We start from the raw sequence: 15,627 nt of genomic DNA, 5'->3' as shown, positions 1-15,627 counted from the left end.
CTGGAGGAAGGGCTGGGACCAGGACAATGAAACATATGGCAGTTAGCTGTCTATTTCCTTAAGGCCATTAGTCTGGAGGACTTTGTTTAGCAGAAAGAGGACCCAGGGTTTGATTTGGGGGACCCAGGGTTGTGTTGGTCAGCTTTGCATTGGTGTGACCAAAATACCCAATAAGAACAACTTAGAACAGAAGTTTATTTGGGCTCACAAGTTCAGAGGTTCAGTCCATGGCTGGTCCAGTCCATTGCTCTGGGCCTATGGTGAGGCACAGCATCATGGCCAAAGGACCCAGTTGAGGAAAGCTGCTCAGCTCATGGAGGGGTCAGAAAGCAGTGTAGGGTGGGTCACGGGAAAGAACAGGCCTTCGAGGGTTCACCCATCTCTTCTAGCCATGCTTCATCTTACAATTATCACCCATTAAACTAGGATGGGCTGATTAGGTTACTGTTGTCATAATCCAGTCATTTTATACAATCAATCAACAAGTACATGAAAAAATGCTCACCATCTCTAGCAGTCAGAGAAATGCAAATCAAAACCACCCTAAGATACCATCTCACTCCAGTTAGATTGGCAGCCATTATGAAGTCAAACAACAACAAGTGCTGGCGAGGATGTGGGGAAAAGGGTACACTTGTACATTGCTGGTGGGACTGCAAATTGGTGCAGCCAATTTGGAAAGCAGTATGGAGATTTCTTGGAAAGCTGGGAATGGAGCCACCATTTGACCCAGCTATTCCCCTTCTCGGTCTATTCCCTAAAGACCTAAAAAGAGCATGCTACAGGGACACTGCTACATCGATGTTCATAGCAGCACAATTCACAATAGCTAGACTGTGGAACCAACCTAGATGCCCTTCAATGGATCAATGGATTAAAAAAATGTGGCATTTATACACAATGGAGTATTACTCTGCATTAAAAAATGACAAAATCATAGAATTTACAGGGAAATGGATGGCATTAGAGCAGATTATGCTAAGTGAAGCTAGCCAATCCCTAAAAAACAAATGCCAAATGTCTTCTTTGATATAAGGAGAGTAACTAAGAACAGAGTAGGGTCGAAGAGCATGAGAAGAAGATTAACATTAAACAGGGATGAGAGGTGGGAGGGAAAGGGAGAGAGAAGGGAAATTGCATGGAAATGGAAGGAGACCCTCAGAGTTATACAAAAGTACATACAAGAGGAAGTGAGGGGAAGGGGAAAAATAATACAAGGGGGACAAATGAATGTCAGTAGAGGGGGCAGAGAGAGAAGAGGGGAGGGGAGGGGAGGGGAGGGGGGATAGTAGAGGATAGGAAAGGCAGCAGAACACAACAGACACGAGTATGGCAATATGTAAATCAATGCATGTGTAACTGATGTGATTCTGCAATCTGTATATGGGGTAAAAATGGGAGCTCATAACCCACTTGAATCAAAGTGTGAAATATGATATATCAAGAACTATGTAATGTTTTGAACAGCCAACAATAAAAAATTAAAAAAAAAAGAAAAACATGCAAACAAGCTTAGGAAGCAACAGTAATGCCAAGTAAGGAAAATTGTTAGAAGCAGAGTAGTAGATCAGGTTATGACTTGTGCATAGTTGTTGCATGATGATGAGTGGAGGTAAAGACAAATTATTTAGAGCACAAGCAGATCAGGAAGAATGTGAGGGTACTGAGGACAGACCTGGCATTGGGAAGGCCTTCATCACCCTGAGCTACTTTCAGGTTTTCCTGAACTGCAAAGTCACTAAGGTCTCCAAGGATCAAGACACAGAAGGCATCTTAACTTAGGCAGAGGTACTATTATGAGGTTACAGCAAACTTCAATCCAAAGGATTTTAAATATTTCAAGTGGCCAATCCAAGGAAATGGCACTATGCTAGTAAAAGTCGAATAACCAGGTCTAGTTGAGAAAAGATTTTTTCATTTGCAGCCAACTGCTTGTTTCTGTGGTTGTAAATATTCCCACCATGGACAATTTCAAACCATCCATATAATGTCATTAAACGCAGAGTTGGGAAGAAAAAAAAAATAATAATCCAGTCATTTTACTTCTGAACATTTCTGCATTAACACAAGAGCTTTGGGGGCAACATGTCATATCCAGACCATAATAAGGGTCTTATTTATTTCAATTCCAATTACTATACAGCTACTATTGCCCAGATGCTTAGGTTTCAGGCTTTCTTGGGGGTACAAAAAAGGAATGAGATGCTGTTTTTCTTTTTCTTCTTTTAAAAACCTGTACTCCCCAAGGGGACAGACCTGTGTGCTCTCACCATTGCATAGCATAGTTTTAAGAGTATACCTCCAGGCCTACTTGCGAGTCTGGGGTCAAATTCCAAGCTCTGCTGCTTACCACCTGTGGGAGCTTATGCAAAATAATTAATCTCCATTTGCCTCAGTGTTCTTTCCTGTGAAATAAAGAAAATATTAGTACTGCCTAGAGGTTATTATGAGGACTCAAAGAGTGAATAGAATAGTGTTTTGAGACCTGCCTGGAGGCTGGTGAGAGCTAGGTAAGTTAGTGGTCATTTAAGTACTGTGACTTGGAACTTTGGCCCAGTAGCAGCAATTGGAGAGTTTATTCGTTTGGGCCTGGTTCAAGAGCAGTACAATTCCCTTTGCCTGGTGGTCTCAGAAATTTCTGTAGATAAGTTAGTGACTGCACTGAGTCTCAGAGGGTGAGAGCAATAGTGGAGGAATTCCAACATGGAAGCCACAGAGCAAGAACATGGAATCCAGAAACAGCAGGATATGCTTGGGTAATTATAGGCTGTGTTCTGTCTACTTAGAGCCTGACTTTGAACCCACATTAGAGAGAGATGAGTTGGTACAGTCTGGGTCACTGAGGATGGGAGGACCCTATTAAAGGATATTGAATGTGAAATTGATGAGTAGTCAGATTTACAGACTAGATCCATCATGAAAGCAGTGTTCTGGGCTGCTCTGACAAGTGAAATGGGTGCTAAAGGGAAAAGTTAGAGGCAACTTTTGGAATTTTTATGATTAGAACTTCTACCCAGTAGGGTACTATTTCAGTGGGGTTATGCATGTTGAAAATAAACACCCAGACTTACTGATTCTCTGTTTAATTGTAGTAGCCATTAGTGCTATTTGGCAAATATCCCAGTTCTCCTCCATTTTCAGGGACATTTAAAAACGAATGGTAGGATTGTGAGTGAGGTTTTGTGAGTAGTTCTGGCCCAAAAGTTATGAGGAAAAGTAATGTGTTACCTTAGAGCCAAATCATTTGATCGCTGGTGAAAGATCCTAGAACTTGCTCTTTTTCCCTGGCCACAGGTACCAGTATCATTGTAGACAGAATTGGCTGCATCAACTAGATCCTGTTCCCAGATGATGCTCAGTTAACATGGAGCATGGGTGAGAAATAAACCTTTGTGGTTTTAACCCAGGGGTCAACAAATGTTTTCTATAAAGGACCTATAGACAATATTTTAGACTTTAGTTTATGGACCATGCAGTCTCTGTTGTAATTCCTCAACTCTGTCCTTCTAATGGCAAAACAGTTGTAAAAATATATGTGAACAAAAGGCATGGATATGTTCCAGTAAAGTTTATGCAGAAAATCAGGCAGCAGGCTACATTCAGCTAGCAGATTCTGTTTGGCTAGCAGACTCACTCCTGCTTAATTAAGTTTCTAAGTTTTGGGGCTGTTTGTTACAGTGTATACAGTGCATTCAGACTCTCCCTGACTGATACTTTACCAACTATTCTTTTTAAATTGAGGTAAAATTTGCACAGATCTTGTGTGGGCTGTTTGGTGATTATAATTAATGTATATGGGATGTAACCACACTTTAGTCAAGATATTGAATATTTCATTTCAGAAACTTCCCTTTGCACCTTCGTAGATGATCCCCACAGGCAGCAATTATTCTTGGACTTCATTTAATTGGGATCATGTATTGTGCACTCTTTTGTATATTTTTTATTTCATTTATTTCTGAGATTCACCAGTGTTATACCTATCCAAAGTACAAATACATAATAATTTGTTTATTGTTGATGGGAATGTGGCTTGATTATCATTTTTGGTACTATGAGAGTCATGTGAAACATTTTATTTTTGTAGATCTAGTTTTTTGTTGTTGTTGTTGTTGGATTTTTGTTTGTTTGTTTGTTTGTGGTTTTTTTTGTTTTTTTTTTTTAGGAAAAATACCCAGAAGTGTAATTGCCAGCTTTTGGGGTAAATGTAGGTTAGATTAATCCTAACTGATGAGCCACCATCCAGTGGTTGTGCTCTTAATGCTTTCACCAGCAATGTTGACAGCACTGCTCTGTGTCTCTCCAACATTCACTGCATAAGTGTCTTTCCAACTGCATAAGTTCTAGTAGATGCAAAATAGTATCTCACTGTGGTATGGTCTGTATTTTCCTGATAACCACTAATGCTGAGCATCTGTTCATGAGTTTTCTGGACATTTGTATATTATGTTTAGTGAACTGGCTGTTGTATTTTGGCCATTTAAAAATTGAGTTGTCTTTCTTTATTATTGATTTCTATATACCTACATCTGTATATTTATTTCAAATATTTCTTTCAGTCTTACAGTTGCCCTTTGATTTTCTTAGTGGTGTTTTTTGATAGGCAGAAGGTTTTATTTTGTTAAGTTTACTACTTAAAAACACTTTACTTCCTTTTTTATTATGGTTTTCTGTGTTCTAAGAAAAGTTCAACTTCCTTCAAGGTTGTGATGTATTCTATGCTTTCTGTTAGAATCTAGCATTTTAGCTATTATGTTTGGTGTTTGGTCCCTGTGGAATTAATGTGTTAAGAGATAAGGTTAATTCTTTTTCCATGTGTTTTACTTAGTTTTCTAGTCCCAAATTTTCTTTTAAACTCTTTTTTTTCCCCTCTCTTCAGTGATTTTGGAAATTTTATAAAAAATGAATTGGCTTTAAATGTGGTCTATTTTTAGATAATTTGTTTTGTTCCACTAATCTGTTTTTTCTTGCTTTGGAAATGCCATACTGCCTTTATTACTGTAGCTTTATAGTAAGTCTTGGAGTTAGGGAATATGAACCATTCAAATTTATACTTCTTTTTAATATTCCTGCTTCTTTTAGGTCCTCTGTGTTTTCCTTATGAATTTGCGAATCAACTTGTAAATTTTATGGGGAGGGAGGAAGCCTGTGGAATTTCAAATGGAATTGCATTAAAGACCAATTTGTACAAAATTGATATCTTAAAAATATTGTCTTATAATTCACAAAAATATTATTTTTTTCTAAGTATTCAGATGTTTAATAGTTTTTAGTAGAGGTCTTATACATACTTTAATAATTTTTTACATTATTTTGTGTTTTGGATGTTATTGTAAATAGAATTATAAATAAATATATTTTCATAGTTCTTTCTCTAGTATAAATAAATATGGTTGATTTTTGGGTGTGAACTTAATTTCAAGAAACCTTGATAAATTCATTTATAGTCTTTTAGTTTTAAAATTCATTAGGAAGTTCTGTATAAACAATTACGTTGTCTAGGAATAAAAATAGTTTACTTGTAATCTTCTGATTTCATGTATTTGTTTCAATTCTTGTCTTATTTTTCTGTTCAGTATAATGGTGAATAGAAGAGAGAATAGAAATCTTACCTTGTCAATCTTAGAAGGAAAATCTTCCATATTTTGCTATATGTATTACATCAGGTGTAGATTTTCTTACATGCCCTTAATGAGACTGAAGAATTTCCTCTCTGTTCCAAATTTACAATAAATGAATGGTAATTTTTTCTGATGCTTTTCCTTCTATTGATCATATCAATTTTCTCATTTTTGTGATAATATGTGGAATGAAATATGTAGATTTTCAAATATTAAGCTCATCTTACATTTCAGGGATAAACATGATTTGGTCATGATGTATTATTCTTTTTATGTATTTTAAGATTCCGTTTAGTATTTTGTAAGGGCTTTTGATATGTTCATGGAAAATTGCAATCTTTTTTCCTAATGTCTTAGATTTAGACATGAGGTTTATATTTACTGACCTCAAGATAAATTGGGATGTGTACCTTTCTCTTCTGTATTCTAAAAGAGTTTCTGTAAGTTTGGTATTGGTTTTTCTTAAAATTTTTTTGTAGAATTTACCAATGAAGCCTTTTGGGCCTGTCAATCTCCTTTTCAGAGGTTTTAAAAATTACAAATTTAATTTGTTTAATAAATATAGGACTGTTGAGGTTTTCTTTTTCTTTATGTGTCAGTTTTGTTAAAAATCTGTTTTTTATGGAATTTTTCCATTTCATCTAAATAATTTAATTAATTGGCTTAGAGTTATTTACAGTATTTTCTTATCCTTCTAATGACTGTAGGCTTTTGCTGATAGCCTCTTTCCTTCATGAATGTCTTCTTCTTCTTTTTTTTTTTAATTCTTGTTCAGTCTTGCTAGAGGTTAATCAATATTTTTAATAGTTGTATTTAGGAACCATTAACATTACATATTTTAAGTGTACAGATTGGTGATTTTTAAATAATATTACATAGTTATACAACCATTGTTTCAACTGAGTATCAGAATATTCCCATTACCACTCCCCTAATCTGTCATGTCTATTTTTAGTCACTTCCTATTCTTAACTCCAGTTTATATAACCAATAAACTTGTTTCTGCTTTTATTGGTTTGCCTTTTTTAGTATATTTCATACAGATGAGTTTATACAATATGGTCTTTGGTATTTGACTTCCTCGTTTAGCATAATGTTTTCCGGACTCATCCACATTGAGGCATTTTATCAGATCTCTATACCTTTGTAGTGTTCCATTTCCTGGATGTAGTGGGTTCAGTTTGTCTATCCATTGATGACATTTGGGTTGTTTCTAATTTGAGGCTGTTATAATAGTGCTGCTATAAATAGAAGCATTTGTAACTACATATGTTTTATTTCACATTGATAGATGTGAAGGAGTAGAATTGCTGGATTGTGTGACAAATATATCTTGAAATTTTAGAGAAACTGTTGAAATTACAGCAAAATTTTATACTTCCATCATTAGTGTATGAGGGCTCCAGTGTTTCCATAGCTTCTAATGTTTGTCACTTTCTGTCTTTTTTATTTTAGCCATGCGGTTTCATTTTGGCTTTTAAAAATTTTGCATCATGTATGTGATAATGTATCTCATTGTAGTTTTAATTTGTATTTCCCTAATGGCTAATGATGTAGAACATTTTTGTGTTTTTATTGGCCATACATACCTCTTCTTTGGGGAAATATCTATTCATACATTGCTCCTTTTTATTTTTATTTATTTTGGATCTTAAATTATAATTACTAAAATATATTGACTGTAAAAATTGATGGGATTATCCTTCACAACTTTTCCAGTCCCTAAAAGTAATTCTTAAATTCTTTCTGTCCCGTCCCCTTCCCTGTACCTGTCTCTAGTGATAATTATTATGTTCTGTACTTTCACAAGGTTGCTTAACTGGTTTTCTTACATGAGTGAGGATATGTGATATCTGTCTTTCAGCAAATTATTTACTTCACTCAGCATGTTCTCCAGTTGCATCCACATTGCTACAAATGACAGAATTTTATTCTTTTTTTTGACTGAGTAGTATTCCGTGGTGTAAATATACTATATTTTCTTTATTTATTCATCTACTGAAGGAAATCTGGGTCAGTTTTGTATTTTGGCTATTGTAAATTGTGCTACAGTAAACATGGAGGTGCAAACATCTTTTTAGTTCAAAGATTTCAGGTACTTCTGTATATTCCTAGTAGTTGAATTACGTGTCACATGGTAGTTCTACTTTGAGGACTGTCCATATGTTTTCCATAATGGCTGTACTAATTTGCACTACCTCTAACAGTGTATGAGAGTGTCCTTTTCTCCACATGCTTTCCAGAATTTGTTATTTCTTGTCTTTTTCATGATGGTCTTTTTATCAGGAGCGAGATGGTATCTCATTGTGGTTTTGACTTGCATTTCTCTGATCATTAGTGAAACTGAACATTTTTTTCATGTATTTTTTGGTGGTTCATATGTCTTCTTTTAAGACATGTCTGTTTAGTTCTTTGGCTCATTTTAAAAAATGGCTATTTTTGTTATATTTTGGTGTTCATCATTCTGAGTTTTTTATATCTTTTGGAAATCAAACCTTTGTTGAATGCACCATTGGAAAACATTTTCTCATGTCCTGAAGTTTGCCTCTGAATTCTGTTGTTTCTTTTGCTGCACAGAAGCTTCTTGGTTTGATAGAAACCCGATTCTCTATTTTTACTTTTGTTGACTGTGCTTTTGGGGTCCTATCTATGAATTTGTTGCCCACACCAACGTCTTAAAGTGTTTCCCTTATGTTCTTAGGTGGTGATTTTAGTTTCAGGTTTATCCATTTTGAGTTAATTTTTGTAATTAGAGAAAAGGGACCTAGTTTCATTTTTGTGCATACATCTCTCTAGGTTTGCCAGCATCATTATTTGAATAAACTCTTTTCTCCACTCTTTGTTCTTGGTGCCTTTGTTAAAAAAAGAAATCAGTTGGCCAGGTGAGGTGTATTGATTATTGATTTCTGGGTTCTCTATTATGTTCCATTGGTCTATGTATCTTTATTTTTAAAAAAAACCAAACCAGTACCGTGCTGTTTTAGTGTCTGTGGCTTTGTCGTACATTCTGTGATGTTCTCAGTCTTTTCTTTATATTGTCACTTTTTAGTTTTTCTTTCTGGGTCTTTTATGGGTCCATATGACTGTTAGGATTATTTTTCTGTGCAGAAAGTCATTAGAATTTTGATTGGAATTGCACTGAATCTTTGATTACTTAGGGTAGTATGTCATTTTCAGAATATTGATTTCTCTGATCCATGAGGGTGAGATATCCCATTTTTTCCGCTGCTGCTCCTCTTCAAGGTGGGTTATTTGTCTTATCGTTAAGTTTAAGTGTCTCTTATACATTGGGAACACAACTCCTATATCCAACACATACTTTGCAGGCATTTCTTCCCAGTTGTGTTTTGTCCTTTCAATTTTGTAATGGTATGCTTTGAAGCGTAAAAGTTTTTAATATTGAAAAGTCTCATTTATCAATTTTTTCCTCTTATAGATTATGCTTTCAGTGATATATATATATATATATATATATATATATATATATATATATATATATATATAAAAGTCGTTGTCTAACCCAAGGTCATAAAGATTTTCTCCTGGGCTTATCAATTTTACTAATGGTTAAAAAGAGCCAGCTTTTGCCTTTGTTAATTTTCTCTATTGTTTATCTTTTATTTCATTGATTTCTCCTCTTTTTACTTACTTTGCTATTCTTCTAGCTTATTAACATGGAAGCTTAGAAAATAATGGTAAGCTCTTCATATTTACCAAAGTTCATATTTTAAAGGATCTAAAGTTATAACCTTTCCCGACAAGCACCACTACAGCTACATATGTATATTTTTCTGTATTGTGCTTGTGTAAATATGGCATTGAAATATTTTCAAAGTTTTCTTGTGATTCCTTTTTTCATCTATGACTTTTTAGAAATGAACACATTTGTGGTTTTGTAGCTGTCTTATTTGTTGTTGAATTCTCATTCTGTATTCCTCAGAGAATTTACTCTTTAAGAATTTAATATTTGGGAATTTAATGAGATTTATTTCATGGTACAGCATTGGGTCCATCTTTATGAACATACCTTGTTTACTTGAAAAAAAGTGTATTCTGCAGTTATTGGGTGTGGTGTTCTGCAAGTATCAATCAGATCAATTTGATCAGTAGCTTGTTCAACTCTATTACATTCTTAACTGGGATTTTGCTTGGTTACAAGGTACTGTCTATTACTGAGAAAGGTATATTATCTAACCATGTTTGTGGAGTTGCCGATTTTTTCTTTTAGATCTGTCTAGTTTTTATACTGTTTTGAAATTATACATGTTAAGTATCAGCACAGTTACCATTTGTATGCCTTCTTGGTGACCTGACCCTCTAATTGTTATGGAACATCTTTCTTTAAATCTCTTGTAATTCTCTGTCTTCATGTTTACTTCTCTGATATTGCTAGACCCACACCAGCATTTTTTAAAGCTTACATTTTCTCAGCATATATATTTTCTTATCTTACTTTCAACCTGTTCGCATATTTATATTATAAATGCATCCTTGTAGATAACGTTCATTTGTGTCTGTGTTTTATTCAGTTTGATGATCTTTTTAATCATACTGCTTAGTCATTTGCGTTTCGTGTAGTTATTCATTTATTTGTGCTTTAGTCTGCAATTTTGCAAGATATTTTCTGTTTGTCTCATCTGTTTTTAGTTTTCTGTTCTTCCTTTTACCTTCCTTTGAATAAATTGGATACTTTTTAGTATTTTATTTTAATCCCCTTTAGGTTTATTAGCTATTTTATTTTGTGTTTCCTTTAGAGATTAAAATTTGCATGCTCAGCTTCACTTAATTTTCCAGCCTACTCAGAGTTATTACTGTACAACTTCACATAAATGCAGCCACCTAAATTCCATTCTATTTATCTTTCCTTCATTTTTGTGCTATTTTGTCATATATTTTTGTATCTCTATAATAAATACTATAATACATTGTTACAATTTTTGTATTAAACTGTCAGTTAACCTTTTAAAAGATTCAGAAAAATGTAATCTTTTGTATAAATTTTTAGATAAATATTTACCATTTTGGATACTCTTCATTCTTTCTGTATACTCTGCTTTCCATCTGGTAACACTTTTCTTAGCCTTGAAAGAAGCATACTTTGATATAGGGAAGGACTGTTGGTGATGAATTCTTACTGTTTGTTAGGGTTTGGATCTTAAATGTCCTCTGAAGGCCAACATGCTGAAGGCTTGGTTGCAAGCCTGTGGCACCATTGGAAGGTGGAGGAACCTTCAGGAGGTGCCGCCTAGTGGAAGAAGTTGGTCAATGGGGACATGCCCTTGAAGGGGATTTTAGAAGCCTGGCCCCATCCTCTCTCTTTGCTTCTTGGCTATCATGAGGTGAATAGCTCCCCTCCACCATGCATTCCCTACCATAATGTTCTGCCTCACCACAGGCCCGTAGCAACAGGCCTAAGCAACCATGGACTGAAACCTCTGAAACTATGAGCCAAAGTAAACCTTTCTTCTTTTCAAGTTGATATTCTTGGGTATTGTGTCACAGTGACAAAAAGCTGACTATCAGTCGACATATTTATAAAGGTCTTTAATTTGTCTTAATTGTAAAGGGTATTCTTGTTGGATGTATCATTCTGTATTGATTTTTTTTGTTAAGTTTTTTAAAGTTATATTTCAATTGACTCTTGACATACATTGTTTCTAAAGATGAGTCAGCTATCCTTTGTTTTATTGTTCCCTGAATATAATAATAGCCTTTGTCCTCTAGGAACTTTTAAGATTTCCTTTTTATAAATTTTTATAAATTTGATTTTCAAAATTTGTTGTGTATGGGCTGGGATTGTGGCTCAGTGGCAGAGTGCTTGCCTCACGTATGCGAGAGGCACTGGGTTCCATCCTCAGCACCACATAAGGTATTGTCTCCATCTACAACTAAAAAAAAAATGTTGTGTATTTCTTTGTATTTATCCTGCTTGGAGTTTATGAAGCCATTTTGATTGGTATGTTTTCCCCTCCTTGTTTGGGGGAGATTTTGTTCAAGTATTGCTTTTGTCTCATTTTCTCTTCTCAATGTCCAGGATTCCAATTACACATATGTTATACAACTTAATATTGTTCCACATTTGACTGAGGCTCTGCTATTTTGTTTTAACCCATTTTGTCACACTGTCCCCGATGTCACACTCTTCATACACACACACACACACACGTACATACATATATGTGTGTGTGTATATATGTGTATATATGTATATATATTTCATATATATGAAATATGTTTATACATTTCTAATATATATCTGGGTCAGTTTTATTAAAATATTAGCAGAATTGAAAATTTTAACTTGGTTCTCTTTGTAATTTAATTTTTTCTGTTGAGGTCCCTGCATCCCCAATTTGTTTACTTTCCATGGAGCTCTTGAAAATATTTATAACAGCTTCTTTAAAGTGCTCATTTCCTATCAATAAATCTGGAGGTTCCTCAAAAAACTGAAAATTGAAGTACCTTATGATCTAGCTATACTTCTTCTCTGTATTTATCCAAAAGAATAACAGTCATCATACGTTAGGGATACATGCATACTCATGTTTATTGCAGCCCAATTTGCAATAGCCAAGTTATGGAATCACCCTAGAACTTCATCAGCAGGTGAATGGATGAAGGAAATGTGATGTACACACACAATAGAGTTTTGTTCAGCCATAAGTAAGAATGAAATTATGTCATTTTCTGGAAAATGAATGGACCCATGCTAAGCAAAATAAACCAGACTTAGACAAGTATCATTTGTTTCCTCTCATTTGTGGATGTTAGAGTGGCAAAAAAGAAAATTGGGGGATATCATGAAAATATAAAGGGAATCCCGAGGGTAGAGGAAGGGGACCAAGGAGAGGGAAGAGGAAAGGAAGGAGGGGTGTTGAGGAGTAGAATTAACCAGATTAGGTTCTATGCATGTACAGATATGTCAAATGAAACCTACTATTCTGTATAATTGATGTGCACTAATAAAAAGTCTTCATATCTTTATTTTGAATTATCTTAGCATCTCGATCTACTGTCTGATTTTTCTTTTGCTGGTGAGTTGGGTCCTTTTGTTTCTTTGGTTGACAACTTGTGATACAGGTCATGAAAAAAATGAAGTGTACCCAAGAGCTCACGTGGGTGTTGGTGTGTGCTTTACCAAAGAAGATTGGGTGTTCAAGTAGGACCTCTGTTGAGGGAGATGACACTCCTGAGACTGGAAGAATGACAGAGCCTCCATGGAAGCATCTGGGGAAGAGTACACCAGGCAGAGAGAACAGCCCATGCAAAGCACCAAGCAGGACTCAGGAATGAGCTGAGGGAGCAAGTGGGAGCCCCTGGGGGTCCTGGTAATTCACGGAACTTTGTCATTGGCTCTGAGTGGGATAGCCAGCCTCTGGATGATTCTGGGTAGAATTACATCATCTAACTCTTGTTTTGGACTCCCCCCAGAGAGAGGAAGCAGTTACAACCAGGGAGACATGAGATGGTTGGCCTGGGTCTAAAGGAACTGTTTGAGAGAAGGACACTCGAGTAAGAACGACAACCTTAGTGTGAAACCCTGGCATGGTGAAGTATTGGATTATGTGTGCCTGTGAGCCACACACCCAGCTCTGTAAGTCATTGCAAATGTCGTCTGGCTAATGTCCATTAATGATTAGCTAATTACAAGACTGCCATTCTGCCCTCAGATGCACAGCTGATTTGTTTTACTGAAGGCAATGTCTTTGGTAGAGTTGCTTTATCACATCAACAAGGTTTTTCTTAAGTGTTAGCATCAAGAACAAAGAAGATTAAGCAAACCCTGTTAAATAAAAGAACTAAGCCTAGTACCTGGTGCATAGTAATTGTTTAATAAATGCTACCTCAAATTAGATTTAAAGTTTGGCTTGGTAACAAATACTTGACCAATTTAATATATAAAGAACCCCTAAAAAAGCCGTAGTAATCAGTTACAGAAATAGTATATTAGACTGAAACCAGAAGTAGAAACTCACATACATTCTTGTGATTTGTTACTTACTGAAAAGTTGTCTGTGAGCCTGTTCAGATGCATGCATTAATATATTATGTACATGTATTTGTTTCTAGCTCCTTTTCCGGGGCCTCCTCTTCATGTCTCCTTCCTTCCTCTGTCATTTATTGAGAAATAACAAGGTGTGGTGGTCCCTGTTGCATTTTCAGAGAAAGGCTGCTGCTGGCCTTTAGTTTGAGTTTGGGGAGTGAGAGCAAGCCTGGGAATCCGACCGTTTGAATTGTAGCCCAGTCTCAGCCTCAGCTGTGCCATCAGAGGCATTTCCCAACCTTCTCCAAGACCTGGTTTATTTATCTGCCAATCAAAAATGATGGTGCAGTTTTCAGGTTGTGATGGTGTGTAAGGACTCTTGGCAAGCTCAGGGTATGGTGACAAGCTCCACAAGTCTCATGATTGCAGTCTCCCTCTGCATATGAGGAAACAGTTCCTAAGAAGTGACTCATCTTTCCCAGGGACACACAGTACCATTCAGAGCCTTTCACCTGCTCTTGTGGAAGGGGAAAGGGCAGGGATCATTGGCTGCTGCCAGGTCATCATGCTGTGGGTGAGAGTGCAGTCTCTGGACCCAGGCTGCCTGCATATAAACCCTGGCTCTCTCACTTAGTAGCTGTGAGCAGTTGTGCAAATTATTTAGCTTCTCTGTGCCTCAGTTTCTTCACCTGTAAAATGGAGGCAGCCATGCTATCAATTGTATAGCACTGTGGCAAGGAAAATTAAGTTCAGCTGTGCAGAACGGTACTTAGGGAGGTGACCGGAGTCTAGGAAGCTGTGTGTTAGCATTGTTTGTTAACATTTGCATTGATTATTAAAATGCAATTGTGCATTGCTAAGCGGTGGTCTTTTTAGCAGTTCACCATCCAAGTGCCCATTTCCTTTACGCTTGGACTCAGACCCCCACCTACCCCTGCACAGAGCCTCATCTTTCTGTGAGTAGGGAGCACCTCTTTCCCCATTAGTTCAGTCGCTGCCTGCTTCCCCTTCCCCGGGCTCCCCCTCTGGTTCTGGTCTGCCATCTGCTGACCCATTTGCTTCTCCTGTCAGGTCAAAGACGGCGAGGCCTTTGTGGGGTGCCCAGGCAGCGTGTCATGTCCCGGCGCTGTTGTACATCTTGTTTCAGAGATATTTTGCTGTAATGCTCTGTGACCTTTTCCATTGAGTGAGGTAGTTGGAGAGGCACTCAGTAAGGGAAAATTGAGCTGTTTTATTCCTCCCCAAGGAGGCTCCTGTTTCGTTTCCACCATTCATTTGAAAGCTATCATTTTCTTGATTTTATAGCTGAAAAACACCATTGATTCACTGGGTGTTAGATGCTAAGAGTTCTCCTATTGACATGCCTATTGACAGTTTTCAGTATATTCTGCGTCTAATTATCACTCTTGGCTAAATGATACACCTTGTGGACTTGAGCGATGGAGTCGATAGCTCTCACCACATTGTTCTAGCGGTGCCTATTGAGCCCGGTGTCAGGCGGTATGATTTATGTGATCAGAAAGAAAATTTCTGTTGGTGTGCTGCATAATTAAGGCAAGTGCGGAGTGACTGGTGACAAAAAATCAGGCCTGCCGATGTCATCCCCAAATGAGAAGAGATTTCTATAGTAAGCAGCTGCGACAGTGAGGAATCTCTCTTGGCATCGTTTGCTTTGCAATTTTCAAGGGTTCGATTTTCCTCTCAGTGTTGGCTGAAGATTTCTCCTGTCTGCCTTCTGGTCACCTGGAGTTCAAAACCCCAGGATGTGTGTGTGCTGCCATCCCCAAGGACTGGGGCCCTGGGGTTGCTCTGGGAGGCGCTTACTGCTGGGGCATGGGTGTGTGGTGGGTGGGAGTCGGGGGTGGTCATAGAATTCAGACTGGCAGCAGTCTGCACTTGCAAGTAGGGAAGATGGATGGCTTCCATAGCACAGGAGTTGGTCTTTTGTTCCAGCCAGTTAGAGTTTCTCAGATCAAGACTAAATGTTGGAAGGGCATTTTCTCTGTGTATGAGAGGAGAGGT

At 36.8% G+C, this 15,627-nt stretch overlaps 1 protein-coding gene across 3 annotated transcripts in view; it reads left to right on the top strand.

The window, feature by feature from the left end:
• The window catches only part of Lrmda (leucine rich melanocyte differentiation associated), a 1,020,522-nt gene that overhangs the window by 333,440 nt on the left and 671,455 nt on the right, over positions 1 to 15,627 (top strand). The gene's annotated exons all lie outside the window — the stretch shown is intronic.

This window comes from Marmota monax, unplaced genomic scaffold (genome assembly GCF_021218885.2).
Source record: "Marmota monax isolate L192 unplaced genomic scaffold, Marmota_monax_Labrador192_F-V1.1 WCK01_AAM20220418_F8-fsc00019, whole genome shotgun sequence".
Classification (NCBI taxonomy): domain Eukaryota; kingdom Metazoa; phylum Chordata; class Mammalia; order Rodentia; family Sciuridae; genus Marmota; species Marmota monax.
This window is presented reverse-complemented; position numbering and strand designations above follow the sequence as displayed.